The sequence below is a fragment of the Odocoileus virginianus genome, chromosome X (genome assembly GCF_023699985.2).
Source record: "Odocoileus virginianus isolate 20LAN1187 ecotype Illinois chromosome X, Ovbor_1.2, whole genome shotgun sequence".
Lineage (NCBI taxonomy): Eukaryota > Metazoa > Chordata > Mammalia > Artiodactyla > Cervidae > Odocoileus > Odocoileus virginianus.
The window spans coordinates 14,444,359-14,462,336 of NC_069708.1; positions in this window are offsets into that span (position 1 = coordinate 14,444,359).

Here is a 17,978-nt window from a genome sequence, read left to right on the forward strand (position 1 = left end):
AAGTACAAGAGACATTAAGGTTTATAAGAAGAAAGAATTTACAGATGATAAAACATTGAAATATGGAAGGGCTTGTCATTCTATCTCCTAGAATTGCTCATGAAAAGAATGTATACCCTCTTTCTCTGAAAAAAAAAAAAATGATGGGGACTTCCCTGGTGGTCCTGTAGCTAGGACTCCACACTCCCAATGCAGAGGCCTAGGGTTCTATCCTTGGCCCAGGAACTATAGCCTACATGCCACAACTAAAAACTGTGGCAGCCTAACTAAATAAATATTTTTGAAAAAATGATGAAAATGTCTTAAATGGTTCAATTGTTTTCTTAACTAAAGAGAGAAAGTTTAAAAGTTTAACAGATGACCTTTTAGAGTTTTTTATGGCTTTATTACTTTATGATTTATGAAGTAAAAATAACTACAATATAAACTGTACTTAAGACTGGGAGTAAGGCTGTGATCAAAGTTTTGCAGACCCTGTCAGGGTAGGAAGTTTAATTTTTTTCTCTTTTATAGAGAAACTATTTACACAGAACTTATCACAGGATAGGTGGCCCATGGAAGTCCTCAATGTTTATTATTTCTAGTTGTCCCTCTCCTCCTCCTCCTCTCCCTTGCCTGCCCATTTCTTCTCCCTCTGCTTCTTCCTCTTCCTTCTCTTCCTCCTTCAGTCCTACTATTTTCATTTATCCTAGAGGGATGACATTCCTCTTACCATATTATTGTGCATATTACTTAAGTGGAAATAGTAGGAATGTCTGCTACATGGATTTCACTTTTATTCATTGTGGATGACTATATGTGCTGTGCTTAGTTGTTCAGTCATGTCCAACTCTTTGCAACCCCATGGACCGTAGCCCCCCAGGCTTCTCTGCCCGTGGGGATTCTCCAGGCAAGATTACTGGAGTGGGTTGCCATGCTCTCCTCCAAAGACGATATAATTGTTCTCAATTACTCAATCCTACTTTCCCTGTACGAGAATTATATATCTTCACCTATTGTCAGGTAAACTTTCCATGGCTCCCTGAGGAGGACTGTATTTCCCCATCTTGTTGTTCATACTTGACTAGGTGACTTGCTTTGGTCAATGAAATATGAACAGAAGTTTTAAGTGCATCTGCCAGCTCTCTTATTCTTTGTTCTCTGTCTCAGATAGGGGAGGCCCCTTTATTTGGGGCCCTAGAATGACAACAGAGAGTTGGAGGAGACCCATGGCAGACATGGGTGAGAAATACCCTTTGTTGACATAAGCCACTGAGATTTTCAGGTTCTTTGTTACTGCATCATAACATAGCAAAAGTTGTCCAATACACATAATCAAGTGAAAGTGTTAGTCACTCAGTCATGTCTGACTCTTTGTGACCCCATGGATTGTAGTCCACCAGGCTCCTCCGACCATGGGATTTTCCAGGCAAGAATACTGGAGTGGGTTGCCATTTCCTTCTCCAGGGGATCTTCCTGACCCAGGGTTTGAACCCAGGTCTCCTGCATTGTAGGTAGACTCTTTACTGTCTGAGCCACCCAGGAAGCCAGTGTAGTCAAGAGATGTTAAATTCAATTACTATGAAAGATAGTGACAATAAAAATACCTTAATTTTTACAAATTTCTAATGTTTGTGCTAAACAATATTTATTTATTGCAATGAAATTCTAGTTTCTTATAACCCCAAATTTACAGCATCCCTTGATATTCACTCGTCAAACCCTACACTGTGGTCCATATTTGCATAGAAGATTTGAGAGTTTAAGTTGTTCTGTTTTTTCCTCTAGCTTTATTGAGGTATAACTGACAAACATTCCTTGGTTGTAAATGAATAGATCATGTATGCATGGGCTCTCTGTTCTATTCCATTGATCTATGTGAATGTTTTTATGTTAATACCATACTATTTTGACTAATCTAGCTCTGTAATTTGGTTTGAATCAGGAAGTGTGATGCCTCCAGCTTAGTCATTTTTCAAGATTGCTTTGACTATTTGGGATCTTTTGTGGTTCCATAAAATGTGGTGCTGTGTTTTAACACATAAATGAGCACTGAATTCTGTTTGAATGTGAGCTAGTGGGCCATAGCATAATGCCTGAATTTCCCATTGTATTTAGAAGTTGGATAAAAGTTGCAAAATGTTGTCTAATCTCCCTAAATAGCCAAGGATCATGCGTGTGTGCATGCGAAAATTGTGAGATTCAATTAATTTAATGATATTCTGGTTTCTCAATCCTTTGGTTTCTGAATGCCAAAATTTTTTGATGCTGAAGATGATTAAGTTTTTTTTTAATTAACTGACCTCCCTACTCTCAGTGTGACATTTTTAGGAATGTGGCACTATTAGGACAGTCTCCTGGAATACTTGGTCTGCTTCTTCCCATGCCTGCTGTCTGAAAGGGCCACTTCCTTACTCTGGTCAGCTCCTCTTTCTGTTTTCTCCCTTTACCTTATGATGCTTCAAACTAACTGGGCTTCTTTTTTTTTTCTCTCACACGCTGTTAAGGATTCTTTGATTGAGGCAAATGTATGTAAAGTTTAAATCACCATAACTTTTAATGGAGTATAATCTGTGAAACTACTGAATCACTGTGCTATACACCTGAAATAAATATAATATTGTAAATCAACCATACTTCAATAAAAAAAGTAGTGAATGAATATTGAGCTGTCTCAGTGAATGATGTAATTGTCTCCAAGGATTTGAGTGGTGTGATAGAATTAGCTGCCAGAAGAAGGAAGGAAACTTGTGAGGAAAGGGGGACTGTATGCTTACCTTCACTCTACTCTGCGGGATCCCATGACAGGCCTCTGACCCAGCCTATCCACTAGGCTACCTTAAGCTATGTATATATGGAACATATAAAAGGACTGCTCACTATCTATTGTTGGGAGAAAAACTTTTCCTCTACCAACTTATGCTTAAATAGTTGGGGAACTCTTGATGAGGGTGAAAGAGGGGAGTGAAAACCTGCTTGAAACTCAACATTCAAAAAACTAAGATGGGCATCACTTTGAGTGGACTCTGGGAGATAGTGAAGGACAGGGGAGCCTGGCATGCTGCAGTCCATGGGGTCGCAAAGAGTCAGACACAATTTAGCAACTGAACAATGGCAACAAGTTGGGACCCTGCAACTTAATTGGCAGAGACATGTTAACAAGAGGAAAGTTTATTTCACATGCATGTGGGAATCCAAGAAGTCTTGGCTTGCTGACTAGCCAGGGGTAAGGGTTATATACCAGTTTAACAAAAGGGGGATTTTTTAGGGCTTCAGTGTGCAAGTAGTGAGGGTCCTATTGGTCTTTTTTATTCCAATGCTAATGAAGAGTCTCCTTCCTAACTGGAAGCTCCATTAGAGGGGGATTTATGGCAGCTGAATTCACACCTCCCAGGTGCTAAGGGTCAGTCTTCTCCCAAACAGGAAACACCCTTGGAAAGGGGTTAATGACAGCTGTATTTCAGGAGGCTCTGCTGCTGTTTAGAGAAGGTTTCTCTTCTGTGACTGCTGTTTGTTCAGGTGTTTTCAGTTTAGAGTAATCTTCCTGCTATGCTGGTGGGCTGTTGGTCCCTTTATCTATTAAGATCTATCTATCTATCATCTATCTATCTAGGTTTCCCTGGTAGTTCAGATGGTAAAGAATCTGCCTGCAAAGCAAGATGAAAAGACAGCCTTAAGAATGGGAGAAAATAATAGCAAACGGAGAAACAGACAAATGATTAATCTCAAAAATATACAAGCAACACCTGCAGCTCAATTCCAGAAAAATAAACGACCCAATCAAAAAATGGGCAAAAGAACTAAACAGACATTTCTCCAAAGAAGAAATACAGATGGCTAACAAACACATGAAAAGATGCTCAACATCACTCATTATCAGAGAAATGCAAATCAAAACCACAATGAGGTACCACTACACGCCAGTCAGAATGGCTGCTATCCAAAAGTCTACAAGCAATAAATGCTGGAGAGGGTGTGGAGAAAAGGGAACCCTCTTACACTGTTGGTGGGAATGCAATCTAGTACAGCCACTATGGAGAACAGTGTGAAGATTCCTTAAAAAACTGGAAATAGAACTACCATATGACCCAGCAATCCCACTCCTGGGCATGTACACCAAGCAAACCAGAACTGGGCATGTACACCAAGCAAACCAGAACTGAAAGAGACACATGTACCCCAATATTCATCACAGCACTGTTTATAATAGCCAGGACATGGAAGCAACCTAGATGCCCATCAGCAGATGAATGGATAAGAAAGCTATGGTACACATACACCATGGAATATTACTCAGCCATTAAAAAGAATACATTTGAATCAGTTCTAATGAGATGGATGAAACTGGAGCCCATTATACAGAGTGAAGTAAGCCAGAAAGATAAACACCAATACAGTATACTAATACATATATGTGGAATTTAAAAAGATGGTAACAATAACCCTATATACAAAACAGAAAAAGAGACACAGATGTATAGAACAGACTTTTGGACTCTGTGGGAGAAGGCAAGGGTAGGATGATCTGAGAGAATAGCATTGAAACATGTATATTATCAAGTATGAAACAGATTGTCAGCCCAGGTTGGATGCATGAGACAAGTGCTCAGGGCTGGTGCACTGGGAAGACCCAGAGGGATGGGATGGGGAGGGGGGTGGGAGAGGGGCTCAGGATGGGGAACACATGTAAATCCATGGCTGATTCATGTCAATGTATGGCAAAAACCACTACAATATTGTAAAGTAATTAGCCTCCAACTAATAAAAATAAATGAAAAAAAAAAAAAAAAAAAGAATCTGCCTACAATGTGGAAGACCTGGGTTCGATCCCTGGGTTGGGAAGATCCCCCGGAGAAGGCAATGGCAACCCATACCAGTATTCTTGCCTGGAGAATTCCATGGACAGAGGAGCCTGATGGGGTACAGTCCACGGGGTCACAAAGAGTAGGACACGACTGAGTGACTAAGCACATCTCTCTGTCATCTGTTAAAAATCACTAATAAGTTTAAAGGTAGAACAATTTGAAGGCACAGGGACAGAAAAGAGGTGATTGGGGTTTACTTTGATCTCCTTTTCTATCTTTTGACAAGCTCTTTCCATCTAGGAGGACTCCTAGCTGAGCACTACTGGCCCAAACTCACATCTTACTAGCTAGGCATCTCAAGCAGGGAGAAAGACTTTTCCTCCATTTCTCTGGCAGTAAAGTCCCAGAGAGGATGCCAATTTATGTGATTGGTTACATGTGCCCCTATCTGACTCAACTATGACCAAGTGGAAGGGGTCCCCTGGCCCAGTCTTAGGGGCATTTGCCTTTCATTTGACATGAAACCACATGAAATGGGTTCTTCTGTTTCTAGAAGAGGTGGGATTCTAGGCAGGAAATTTCCCTCTATGTCTCTCCTGCCTATCTTCTTTGCTCTCTAATCTCCACCTCCATTTTAATGAAACTCCAGTAAAATAATTGGATGTTTTCGAGGAAACTGCTATATAATCAGTGAGACAGAAAAAACCCTGAAGTCATATTTAAAGATGTGTTTCTCCCAGACCTAGTGATTCTTGTGTTAAGTCTTAGAGCTTTTCTGTCTTGAGTTTTGTTTTGAGCTTTTGAATTGTTACTGAATATACAATAGGCCAATTCACCTCTCACACAATTCACACTGTTAAATTAAGACAATGATAAATTCATAGGGGTATATAAGGGCTAATTAATTAAGGCCTGTAAAGTTCTTAGTGATCCTTCAATCAAAGGTACTTTATGAAATTACAGAATGGTAATGTTATGAGGAAAGCTCATGATAATGAACTTTAGATCTTTTTGTTGTATTGAAATCGATATCAAGTAACATTAGAAATACATGATCTGGAATCCAGAAATCATTTTAGTATACAGAGAGTATGTCCTCTCATGGTTTGATTTGTATCACAGCCTCTAAATAGTTGTGAGATTCTCTTTGACAGATGGTCAACTGAGGCGGGCTATCTAATTTAACTGAAAATTAACATTGGCAGCTGTTCCTGCTGAAAAGATAATATATCTCTCAAATTGAGTGGAGCAATGCTGACCTGTTTCCAAGTCCTTTCCTATAATTGTGGGCAAATGACAGTTTCCCTCCTGCAAACACTAAGCTCAGACGTGCTGAGCCCTTCATTCTAGGTCAAGTCAAATGGGATTCACAGCTGCCCTCTGTAGTAACAGCCACTGATAGCAGTTCTGGTTTCTGTTTAACCCTGTTTTCATCATAATTCTCACAGAGGGAGACAGGTCACCACTGGCCTTTTGTTTAGTCTTAATACCATCTAAAATCCTTCTAATAATCTTTACTCACAGTGTAAGGAATTCCAATCACTCATGTTTGGTGGGTATGGATTTCCTTATGTTTTTTAATTGGGTGAAATGTGGAAAACATCTGTCTTAGTTGGGTTCCCTGAAGCCAGACTCTGAGATGGAGAATTGTATACAGGAGGTTTATCGGGGGCTGGCCCTGGGCATATCACCTGTGAAGGAGTGAGGGAATAAGCTTAGGGAGTAGAAGACGCTGGGCTGCAGTGTAGTTACAGAGGCCTCTGTGGAAGCCATGGGCAGTTCCAGAGATGGGCTGGCCCTTCAGAGATGTCTCAAATGATGGAAATTGGGGCACATTAAGGAAAGCTGTACCCCTATATAGACTAGTGATTGATAAAGGCTGTCCCCAGGCTGTCCCTTCAGTAGAGAACAATGTCTAGCAGCTAAGTTGCTTCAGTCGTGTCCGACTCTGTGCGACCCCAGAGATGGCAGCCCACCAGGCTCCCCCATAACTGGGATTCTCCAGGCAAGAACACTGGAGTGGGTTGCCATCTCCTTCTCCAATGCATGAAAGTGAAAAGTGAAAGTGAATTCACTCAGTCATGTCTGACTCTTTGAGACCCCATGGACTGCAGCCTACCAGGCTCCTCCGCCCATGGGATTTTCCAGGCAAGAGTACTGGAGTGGGTTGCCATTGCCTTCTCTGAAGAATACCTAGGGAGAGCCTCAACTAAGAGTCGTCAGCAGTCAACACTCCCAGCAGATGAGAGATGAAACACCTTGTCCTAAAGGGGAGATCTGGTGATGCACTCCAGCCCACTGTAGTACCAGAAAGTACAAAGGCCCATCACCCTGACTCCTTTTATCTTCAGTGAACACTGGTGACATTTTGACATGTTGGATTCCTGTCTTTCTTCTATGTATATATTTAAATATTACTCAAGTAACATGAGCATAACCTTCTAGGAGTTAGAACATTACAAGTGAAGTTCCTTTGACTATTCCTTCCATTTCTAGTCCCTTGGATGCAGCATTGAAGAGGGCACCAGAAAAACCCAGAAAGATACACAGGTGTAGGAAAAGAGCAATTGGCCAAGATGGTGGTGGTCAGGCACCCTTACCCCATGGCCTCTCTCTTGCTCTCACCCCACGTTTTGTAAATAATGGTTATGAAACAGCTGAGATCATTTATAGCACTGCACATGTGCGTAACTTATATAAGCACCACCTGACAAGCCCTTGCGGCTGCGTCTGCTGGGTCAACCACAAACGAATACAGCATGTATGCTTTGTTTCGGTGCCAGCCAGGAGAGAATAAACATGTTTGTAGTTCCTATGGTTCCTCACCTCTTCTTCCATCTTCCTAGCTCGGGCCTTGCCTACGCTGGGTTCAGCCATCTGAGAGACAACATGGGACAAAACCAATGTCTGCTTTCTAGCAGTTGCGGAGGCACCAGCACTGCAGCCACAGAGGGTTTCTCTGTCCAGTGTTGCTCCCTTGGGGCTACAGCATGGGGAATATCTTTGCAAACCTTTTCCAAGGGCCTTTTCGGCAAGAAAGAAATGCCTGTTCTCATGGTAGGTGTAGATGCTTTGGGAAAGAGCACCATCCTGTACAAATTGAAGTTGGGTGATCTCATGACTGTCATTCCCACTGGAGTCTTCAATGGGAGACTGTGGAGTACAAGAACATCAGCTTCACCATACAGGCCTTGGGTGGCCAGGACCAGGTCTGACCTATGTGGTGCCTCTACTTAAAAAAATACATAGTATTTGATGTGTTATTTTCAAAAATCTAAACTAGTGTAAAAAGGGATATACATATACATTAATTAATTTATTTTAATTGAGGCTAATTACTTTACAATATTGTAGTGGTTTCCACGATACATTGACATGATTCAGCCATGGGTGTACATGTGCTCCCCATTCTGAACCTCCCTCCCCATCCCATCCCTCAGGGTCATCCCAGTGCACCAGCCCTGAGCACCCTGTCTCATGCATCGAACCTGGACTGGCGATCTATTTCACATATGATAATATACATGTTTCAATGTTATTCTCTCAAATCATTCCACCCTCCCCTTCTCCCACAGAGTCCAAAAGTCTGTTCTTTACATCTGTGTCTCTTTTGCTGTCTCACATAAAGGGTCATCATTACCATCTTTCTAAATTCCATACATATGCATTAATATACTGTATTGGTGTTTTTCTTTCTGACTTACATCACTCTTTGTAATAGGCTCCAGTTTCATCTACCTCATTAGAACTGATTCAAATGCATTCTTTTTAATAGCTGAGTAATATTCCATTGTGTATATGTACCACAGCTTTCTTAACCATTCGTCTGCTTATGGCATCTAGGTTGTGCCCATGTCCTGGCTATTGTAAACAGTGCTATGATGGACATTGGGGTACATGTGTCCCTTTCAGGTCTGGTTCCCTCAGTGTGTATGCCCAAGAGTGGGATTGCTGGGTCATATGGTAGTTCTATTTCCAGTTTTTTAAGGAATCTCCACACTGTTCTCCATAGTGGCTGTACTAGATTGCATTCCCACCAACAGTGTAAGAGGGTTCCCTTTTCTCCACACCCTCTCCAGCATTTATTGTTTGTAGACTTTTTGATAGCAGCCATTCTGACTGGCATGAGATGGTACCTCATTGTGGTTTTGATTTGCATTTCTCTGATAATGAGTGATGTTGAGCATCTTTTCACGTGTTTGTTAGCCAGCTGTATGTCTTCTTTGGAGAAGTATCTGTTTAGTTCTTTGGCCCATTTTTGGATTGGGTCATTTATTTTTGTGGAATTGAGCTGCAGGAACTGCTTGTATATTTTTGAGATTAATTCTTTGTCAGTTGCTTTGTTTGCTATTATTTTCTCCAATACTGAAGGCTGTTTTTTCACCTTGCTCATAGTTTCCTTCATTGTGCAAAAGCTTTTCAGTTTAATTAGGTCCCATTTGTTTATTTTTGTTTTTATTTCCATTACTCTGGGATGTGGGCCATAGAGGATTCTGCTGTGATTTGTGTCAGAGAGTGTTTTGCCTATGTTTTCCTCTAGGAGGTTTATAGTTTCTGGTCTTACATTTAGATCTTTTATCCATTTTGAGTTTATTTTTGTGTATGGTGTTAGAAAGTGTTCTAGTTTCATTCTTTTACAGGTGGTTGACCAGTTTTCCCAGCACCACTTGTTAAAGAGATTGTCTTTTCTCCATTGTATATTCTTGCCTCTTTTGTCAAAGATAAGGTGTCCATAGGTGCGTGGATTTATCTCTGGGCTTTCTATTCTGTTCCATTGATCTATATTTCTGTCTTTGTGCCAGTACCATACTTGATGTACCATACCAGTCCTGATGATTGTAGCTTTGTAGTATAGTCTGAAGTCAAGCAGGTTGATTCCTCCAGTTCCATTCTTCTTTCTCAAGATTGCTTTGGCTATTTGAGGTTTTTTGTATTTCCATACAAATTGTGAAATTATTTGTTCTAGTTCTCTGAAAAATACCATTGGTAGTTTGATAGCGATTGCATTGAATCTATAGATTTGGGTAGTATACTCATTTTCACTATATTGATTCTTCCAATCCATGAACATGGTATATTTCTCCATCTATTTGTGTCCTCTTTGATTTCTTTCATCAGTGTTTTATAGTTTTACATATATAAGCCTTTTGTTTCTTTAGGTAGATTTATTCCTAAGTATTTTCTTTTCGTTGCAATGGTGAATGGAATTGTTTCCTTAATTTCTCTTTCTGTTTTCTCATTGTTAGTGTATAGGAATGCAAGGTATTTCTGTGTGTTAATTTGATATCCTGAAATTTTACTGTATTCATTAATTAGCTGTGGTAACTTTCTGGTGGAGTCTTTAGGGTTTTCTATGTAGAGGATCATGTCATCTGCAAACAGTGAGAGTTTTACTTCTTTTCCAATCTGGATTTCTTTTATTTTATTTTTTTTTCTTCTCTGATTGCTATGGCTAAAACTTCCAAAACTGTGTTGAATAGTAGTGGTGAGAGTGGTCACCCTTGTCTTGTTCCCGACTTTAGGGGAAATGCTTTCAATTTTTCACCATTGAGGATAATGTTTGCTGTGGGTCTACCATATATGGCTTTTATTACATTGAAGTATGTTCTTTCTATGCCTGCTTTCTGGAGGGTTTTTATCATAAATGAATGTTGACTTTTGTCAAAGGCTTTCTCTGCATCTATTGAGATAATCATATGGTTTTTATCTTTCAATTTGCTAATGTGGTGTATCACATTGATTTGTGAATATTGAAGAATCCTCACATCCCTGGGATAAAGCCCACTTGTTCTTGATGTATGATCTAAAAAGGGATATTTTGATGAATGAAATATCAAAATTTTAAATATAGGCAGGATCGGTCACCATGTTGTGCTGAGTCATAGTAGGGCCTGAGGCAAAAGGGAAAATCAGTAAAATTTCTGTCTGTATTTAAAATTTCAGTATTTTGTTCATCATATATTCTTTTTTTCATTTATTTTTATTAGTTGGAGGCTAATTACTTTACAATATTGTAGTGGTTTTTGTCATACATTGACATGAATCAGCCATGGATTTACATGTATCCCCCATCCTGATCCCCCCTCCCACCTCCCTCTCCACCCGATCCCTCTGGGTCTTCCCAGTGCACCACGTCCGAGCACTTGTCTCATGCATCCAACCTGGGCTGGTGATCTGTTTCACCCTAGATAATATACATGTTTCGATGCTGTTCTCTTGAAACATCCCACCCTCACCTTCTCCCACAGAGTCCAAAAGTCTGTTCTATACATCTGTGCCTCTTTTTCTGTTTTGCATATAGGGTTATCATTACCATCTTTCTAAATTCCATATATATGCATTAGTATACTGTATTGGTGTTTATCTTTCTGGCTTACTTCACTCTGTGTAATGGGCTCCAGTTTCATCCATCGCATTAGGACTGATTCAAATGAATTCTTTTTAATGGCTGAGTACTATTCCATGGTGTATATGTACCACAGCTTTCTTATCCATTCATCTGCTGATGGGCATCTAGGTTGCTTCCATGTCCTGGCTATTATAAACAGTGCTGCGATGAACATTGGGGTGCACGTGTCCTCAGTGTTTATGCCCAGAAGTGGGATTGCTGGGTTATATGGCAGTTCTATTTCCAGTTTTTAAAGAAATCTCCACACTGTTTTCCATAGCGGCTGTACTAGTTTGCATCCCCACCAACAGTGTAAGAGGGTTCCCTTTTCTCCACACCCTCTCCAGCATTTATTGCTTGTAGACTTTTGGATAGCAGCCATCCTGACTGGCGTGTAATGGTACCTCATTGTGGTTTTGATTTGCATTTCTCTAATAATGAGTGATGTTGAGCACCTTTTCATGTGTTTTTTAGCCATCCGTATGTCTTCCTTGGAGAAATGTCTGTTTAGTTCTTTGGCCCATTTTTTGATTGGGCCATTTATTTTTCTGGAGTTGAGCTGGAGGAGTTGCTTGTATATTTTTGAGATTAATCCTTTGCCTGTTGCTTCCTTTGCTATTATTTTCTCCCAATCTGAGGGCTGTCTTTTCACCTTGCTTATAGTTTCCTTTGTTGTGCAAAAGCTTTTAAGTTTCATTGGGTCCCATTTATTTATTTTTGCTTTTGTTTCTAATATTCTGGGATGTGGGTCATAGAGGATCCTGCTGTGATTTATGTCGGAGAGTGTTTTGCCTATGTTCTCCTCTAGGAGTTTTATAGTTTCTGGTCTTACATTTAGATCTTTAATTCATTTTGAGTTTATTTTTGTGTATGGTGTTAGAAAGTGTTCTAGTTTCATTCTTTTACAGGTGGTTGACCAGTTTTCCCAGCACCACTTGTTAAAGAGGTTGTCTTTTTTCCATTGTATATCCTTGCCTCCTTTGTCGAAGATAAGGTGACCATAGGTTCGTGGATTTATCTCTGGGCTTTCTATTCTGTTCCATTGATCTATGTTTCTGTCTTTGTGCCAGTACCATACTGTCTTGATCACTGTCTCTTTGTAGTATAGTCTGAAGTCAGGCAGGTTGATTCCTCCCATCATATATTCTTGCATTAATTTTGACTTTAAAAAAACAATTACATTAACATATTATCTTGATAACTGTATTTTGATATGCCGGTAAATTTTGTGCCTCACTCCTCTTACCCTAGTCCTAACCATGAGATGTAGTTAGTGTTATAACTTTGGTGCATATATTTCCATGCCTTAAAAATAATCCTTATACATATATACTTATAATTATTAGTATATATCTATATCTATCTATACCTATATGTATCTATCTAGTCATTGGCCATCCTGTTGACTTTATCTCTAAAGCATATCCCCAGTGCTCCATCTCTGCATCCCACCACTACATTCCAGATCCAGTCTCCATCTTCTCCCAAGTTTTGCAACACCTTCCTAATAACTGGTGTAATAGCTTCTACTCTTATTTTGTTGAGCCCTTTGTCTACAATGCAGTGATGTTTTAAGATAATTATTCAGGGCATGCCACTTCCCCATTTAAACACCCTCACTCTCTTACTGTCATCTCATTTCCTTTAAAACATGAGCTTCCAATATGGCCCCCAATGGCCCTACATGATCTGGGACCTGCCTATTTCTCTGTTCTCAGTGTGACTATTGTTACCCTTGCTCACTGAGCTCAAGTCACGCTGGGTTCTCTTTGCTTCTCTATAAAACTATGCTTTGTCTTCCCCTGATGTGGCCTTCATACCATCTGTTTCCTCTGAATGGCCTGCTTTCTGTCCTCAGGTCAATGTGGAAGCATCCTTTTGTCATTCACACCTTAGTTCTTCTCTGACCAGCTAATCAAAATAGTTCCCAGTCACGTTGAAACATATCATCCTCTCTTGTTTTCCTTGCAGCATTTATTACTGCTGGATATTTTTGGCATATGTTTGTTTGTATGCTCCTCCTCCTGCTATTAAAAGAATATAAGCCCCATGAATACAGGACATTGTTAAGATCTCATAGTCTTGTTAGTACCTGGTTCACAGTACCTAGAACTGAGTCTGGCATGTAGTTGATGTTTAATAACTATTTCCTGAATAACTTAATGTAGTCATACTAAATATGTAGGATATTTTCAGTGTATAGGCTTTTTCTTTTTTTTAAAAGTAGAACTTATGTTTTTCCCTAACAGTTGTAGGTTCACAGCAAAATTGACTGGAATGTACTGAGTGTTCCTATGTACTGTCTGTCCCCACACATGCACAGCCTCCACCATCATCAGCACTCTGCATCAGAATAGTACCATTTGTTCCAATCAATAAACTTATATTGATGCATCATTATCATCCAATGTCCATAGTTTACACTAGTGTTCACTCTTGGTGTTGTATGTTCTGTGAATTTTGACAGATGTATAATGATGTGTATCCACTATTATAGTGTCATGCAGACTAGTTTCACGGACCTAAAAATTCTCTGTGCTCTTCCTATTCACCTCTCCCTCTTAACCCCATGGTAAGCACTGATCATTTTACTATCTCCATGGTTTTACCTTTTCCAGAATTTCATATATTTGGAATCATAAAATATGTAGCCTTTTCATATTGGCTTCTTGCACTTAGAAATATGCATTTAAGATTCCTCCATGTCTTTATATGGTTTCATAGCTCATATCTTTTAAGTGGTTAATAATATTCAACTGTCTGGATATACCACAGTTTATTCATTCACCTACTAAAGGGCATCTTGGTGGCTTCCAAATTTTGGCAATTAAAAATAAAGCTGCTGTAAACATCTGCTTGCAGGTTTGTGTGTGGACATAAACTCTTATCTCATTTGGGTAAATAATAAGGAATGTGATTGCTGGATTGTATAGTAAGAGTATATTTAGTTTTGTAAGAAACTGCTGAACTGTTTTCCAAAGTGGCTCTACCATTTTGCATTCCCATCAGCAATGAAAGAGAGTCCCTGTTGCTACACATCCTCACCAGTGTTTGGTATTATCAGTACTCTGGATTTTAACCATTCTAATAAGTGTGCAGTGGTATCTAACTCTTGTTTTAATTTGCAATTCTCTAATGATATATGATGTGGAACTATTTTTCATATGCTTCTTTGGCCAAATAAGAAGGCTTTCTCTACCCTTATATTATAAAGTTATCACTTTACATTTTCTTATAATAATTTAAGATATGTATTTGTTTGTTGATATGTATAGGTCTTTTATTGACCTGGAATTATATTTCTGTATGATGTGAAAGATTTAATTTTATTATTTTTAATTAATGAAATTCTAGTTATTTGCTTTTGCTCTACACATAAACTTTTCTTTCCACCAAGTTTATCTTTGTGGCCTATATCTTGGTGAACATGATGTACATATATGAAGTCCAAACTTAACTATGTCTTACCATGTGGTAATTTACCCACTTACCACATCTTCTGCAAACTGTAAATACCTAGATTCTTAGTAGTCATTGGCTAAAAAGAATAATGTGTGTGCTAACTCACTTCAGTCATGCCCAACTCTTTGCAACCCTATGGAGTGTAGTCCACCATGCTCCTCTGTCCATGTGATTCTCCAGGCAAGAATACTGGAAATCGGTTGTCATGCCTTCCTCCAGGGGATCTTCCTGACTCAGGGATCAAACCTACATCTCTATGTCTCCTGCTTTGGCAGGTGAGTTCTTTTCCACTAGAGCCACCTGGGAAGCCCCAAAAAGAGAATGCTAAGGCACCAAATGGTAAACATGGTTGAATTGTCCATTGAATCAGGGCAGGCTACCCAAGGTCTGACAAATATCCTTGGGTCTAGGCTGGAGAAAATATTTCTAGAATTTCCTTGAGGAATACAATGTAGCACAATGCCATTGCAATCAGACAGAGCTGGGTTTGAATATTAGCTCTGCCCTTAATCTGTATATCCCTGGGCAAGTTTGTTAATCTCTGAGACTGAGTTTCCACATCCTTAAAAAAGGCAATTGTAATTCTTATTTTTTAGGTTAGTTGTGAAGATCTGAGATAATCCTTATAAAGTACTTGGCACACATTTAGTGCTCACTCTTGTAAACCATTATTATTTCTAATGGTTTATGATGATGACTTCTGCAGAGATGTCAATTCTGGGGGTGGGACAGAGGAAGAGAAAGAATTGAGAAATTACAGCCATCATTTTTTTCAAATCTTTTCTATTGAAATACAGTTTATTTACAATGTTGTGTTAATTTATGCTGTACAGCAAAGTGATTCAGACATATATTTACACAGATATATACATACATTCTTTTTCATTTTCTTTTCCATTATAATTTATCACAGGATATTGAATATAGTTCCCTGTGCTATACAGCAGGACCTTGTTGCTAATCCATCCTATATATAATTATTGAGAAATGGCAAGTAATCTTGAAGGGTTGAGGTGGAATGGATGTGAAGCTGTTGACAGTCTCAAAGAAGCCCAGGAGAGGTTTTGTAGCCCTACTACAACAGTCGAACACCCATGCTAGGCTGGTAAGAAAGCACCTGGGGCTCTAGACTCTTGGCTTGTTAAACAAAACCATGAGTCATGACCTTGGGAAAGAGTGTGGGACCTACAGAAGGAATGTATGAACAGATGGTCTATTGTCTGAGACCAAATAAACTGAGGATATATTCAGGTGGAAATGGAACAAGTTGTCCCATGAGGATGGCTTAATAGGGCTTAATAGATGGTTCCTAGGGCCAAATCTGAGAGCTGCAAATAAGAACTCAAAGGGATGCCAAGCTGGAGTGCACCTGGAGAATCCCTTCATGCTTCTGAGAGCCTTGTTGGTTGGAGTGGGGGAAGCCCTGCACCATTCTCTAGGAGGCACAGAGGCTCCTGGCTTGCTGGTGGGCTTTGGCTGAAGTGGTTCAAATGTGGTAAAGACCAAAGAGGGAGGTGTAGATTCTGGAAAACGTGGTCCTAGAGCAAATCTTTGTGACCTGTGTACTTCATAGATCTTTTGTACTCAAAATGGAGTCCACAGGCTGGCAGTACAGTCCTTCTCTGGGAGCTTACTAGAAATGCAGGCTCTTGGGTTCCACTCCAGACCTACTGAATTAGAATCTGCAGTTCACTAAGATCCCCAGGTGATTTGAATGTATGCTAAAGTTTGAGAAGTGCTTGTCTAGGTCAGGGATAAAACAGGCTCAATGGGCTCCAGTTTCATCCATCTCATCACCAGCCCAGGTTGGATGCATGGGACAAGTGCTCGGGCCTGGTGCACTGGGAAGACCCAGAGGGATCGGGTGGAGAGGGAGGTGGGAGGGGGGACCGGGATGGGGAATACATGTAAATCCATGGCTAATTCATTTCAATGTATGACAAAAACCACTGCAATGTTGTAAAGTAATTAGCCTCCAACTAATAAAAATAAATGGAAAAAAAACAAACAAAAAAACCCACAAAGATTAAGAAAAAAAAAACAGGCTCAAGTGGAAGAAGGTGTTTCTTAGGAGATTTGTTGATTAGATCTCAAAAGTGAATACAAGTTATTGTGCAGCATGAAACACTTTTTTTTTTTACCCTAAGATTTCAAGTAATCATATTCCAAAACTGTTGCATCTATTAGTGGTCAATACTTTAGTCTGGGATTATTTTAAAACCCAAATAAACCATTTTCTTACTCTAGATGAGAAAGAAATCCTACTTTAATTTTTCCACAGGGCAAAAGACATCAATATTAACAAGTACTATGTTTAATTCTTTGTTTTCAATTGGGAACCATGCTTAGTTATTGAAATGCTGTGTGAGAAAGAAATGACTATTAGATATTTACTGAGATACTTAAATCTACTCAGTTGAAGAATTTTGCTCAGATGGGATCACCTCAAACACTAGGTCTTAACACTAAAGAAACTTCTAGAGTTTTCATTTTGGTAAGTCCAGGGGAAAGTACCTGGTGAAAATTCATTTTGTTCCATCTGCTACATTCTGGAATAAAAGCAAAACTTCATTTGGCTCCTTACCTTCTAAGAGCATATTCTCAAAGTTTGATCCTTGGACTAGCAACATCACCTGAGAACATGTTAGGAGTGCAAAATTCTCCAGTTGCATCCAAGATCTACCGAGTTAGAACCTCTAGGGGTGGGGCCCAAGAAGCTTAAACACTTAACAAGCCTTCCAGGTCATTCTGATTCATGCTAAACTTTGAGAACCACTGTTAGAAGCCATGCGGGCCAAGAGGTGAGTGGTCAAATGCATAAACATTTGTGGGAGTTGGTACAGAAGCTGTGGGTTCCATTCCCATCTGTGACCTTCACAGTGTGACCTTGGATAAGGCATCACATTACTCCAGGCTTCAGTGTCCTCATTTTTAAAATGAAGGAGTTGGACTGGATGATATTTAAGTTTCCTTAAGTCTCTGATAGATCATACAACAATTGAAACAGTGAGTTTTCATTCAGGCATCCCCACCTGGAATTAACAAGATAAAAATAACAATCTAAAAAGATCTTTAATGTTGAAGCATAGACTGTGAGGTGATACCAACTGAGGGAAAAAGGCTTTTGAGTACATTTAATGGCCTCCATTCATATATCAGATGTCTGTTTTTGACAGATAACATTGCCAGTTATCTATCAGGTAATCATTCATGGATCCACTTTACTACAGGTTAGGTCTGATATTTGACTCTTTGTATGACAAACACTTTTAAGTTCTAACTTATGAGAATTTACTTCCCTTTCTGAAACAATTCAGCTTTCACCTTGGGATTATATTAAATAT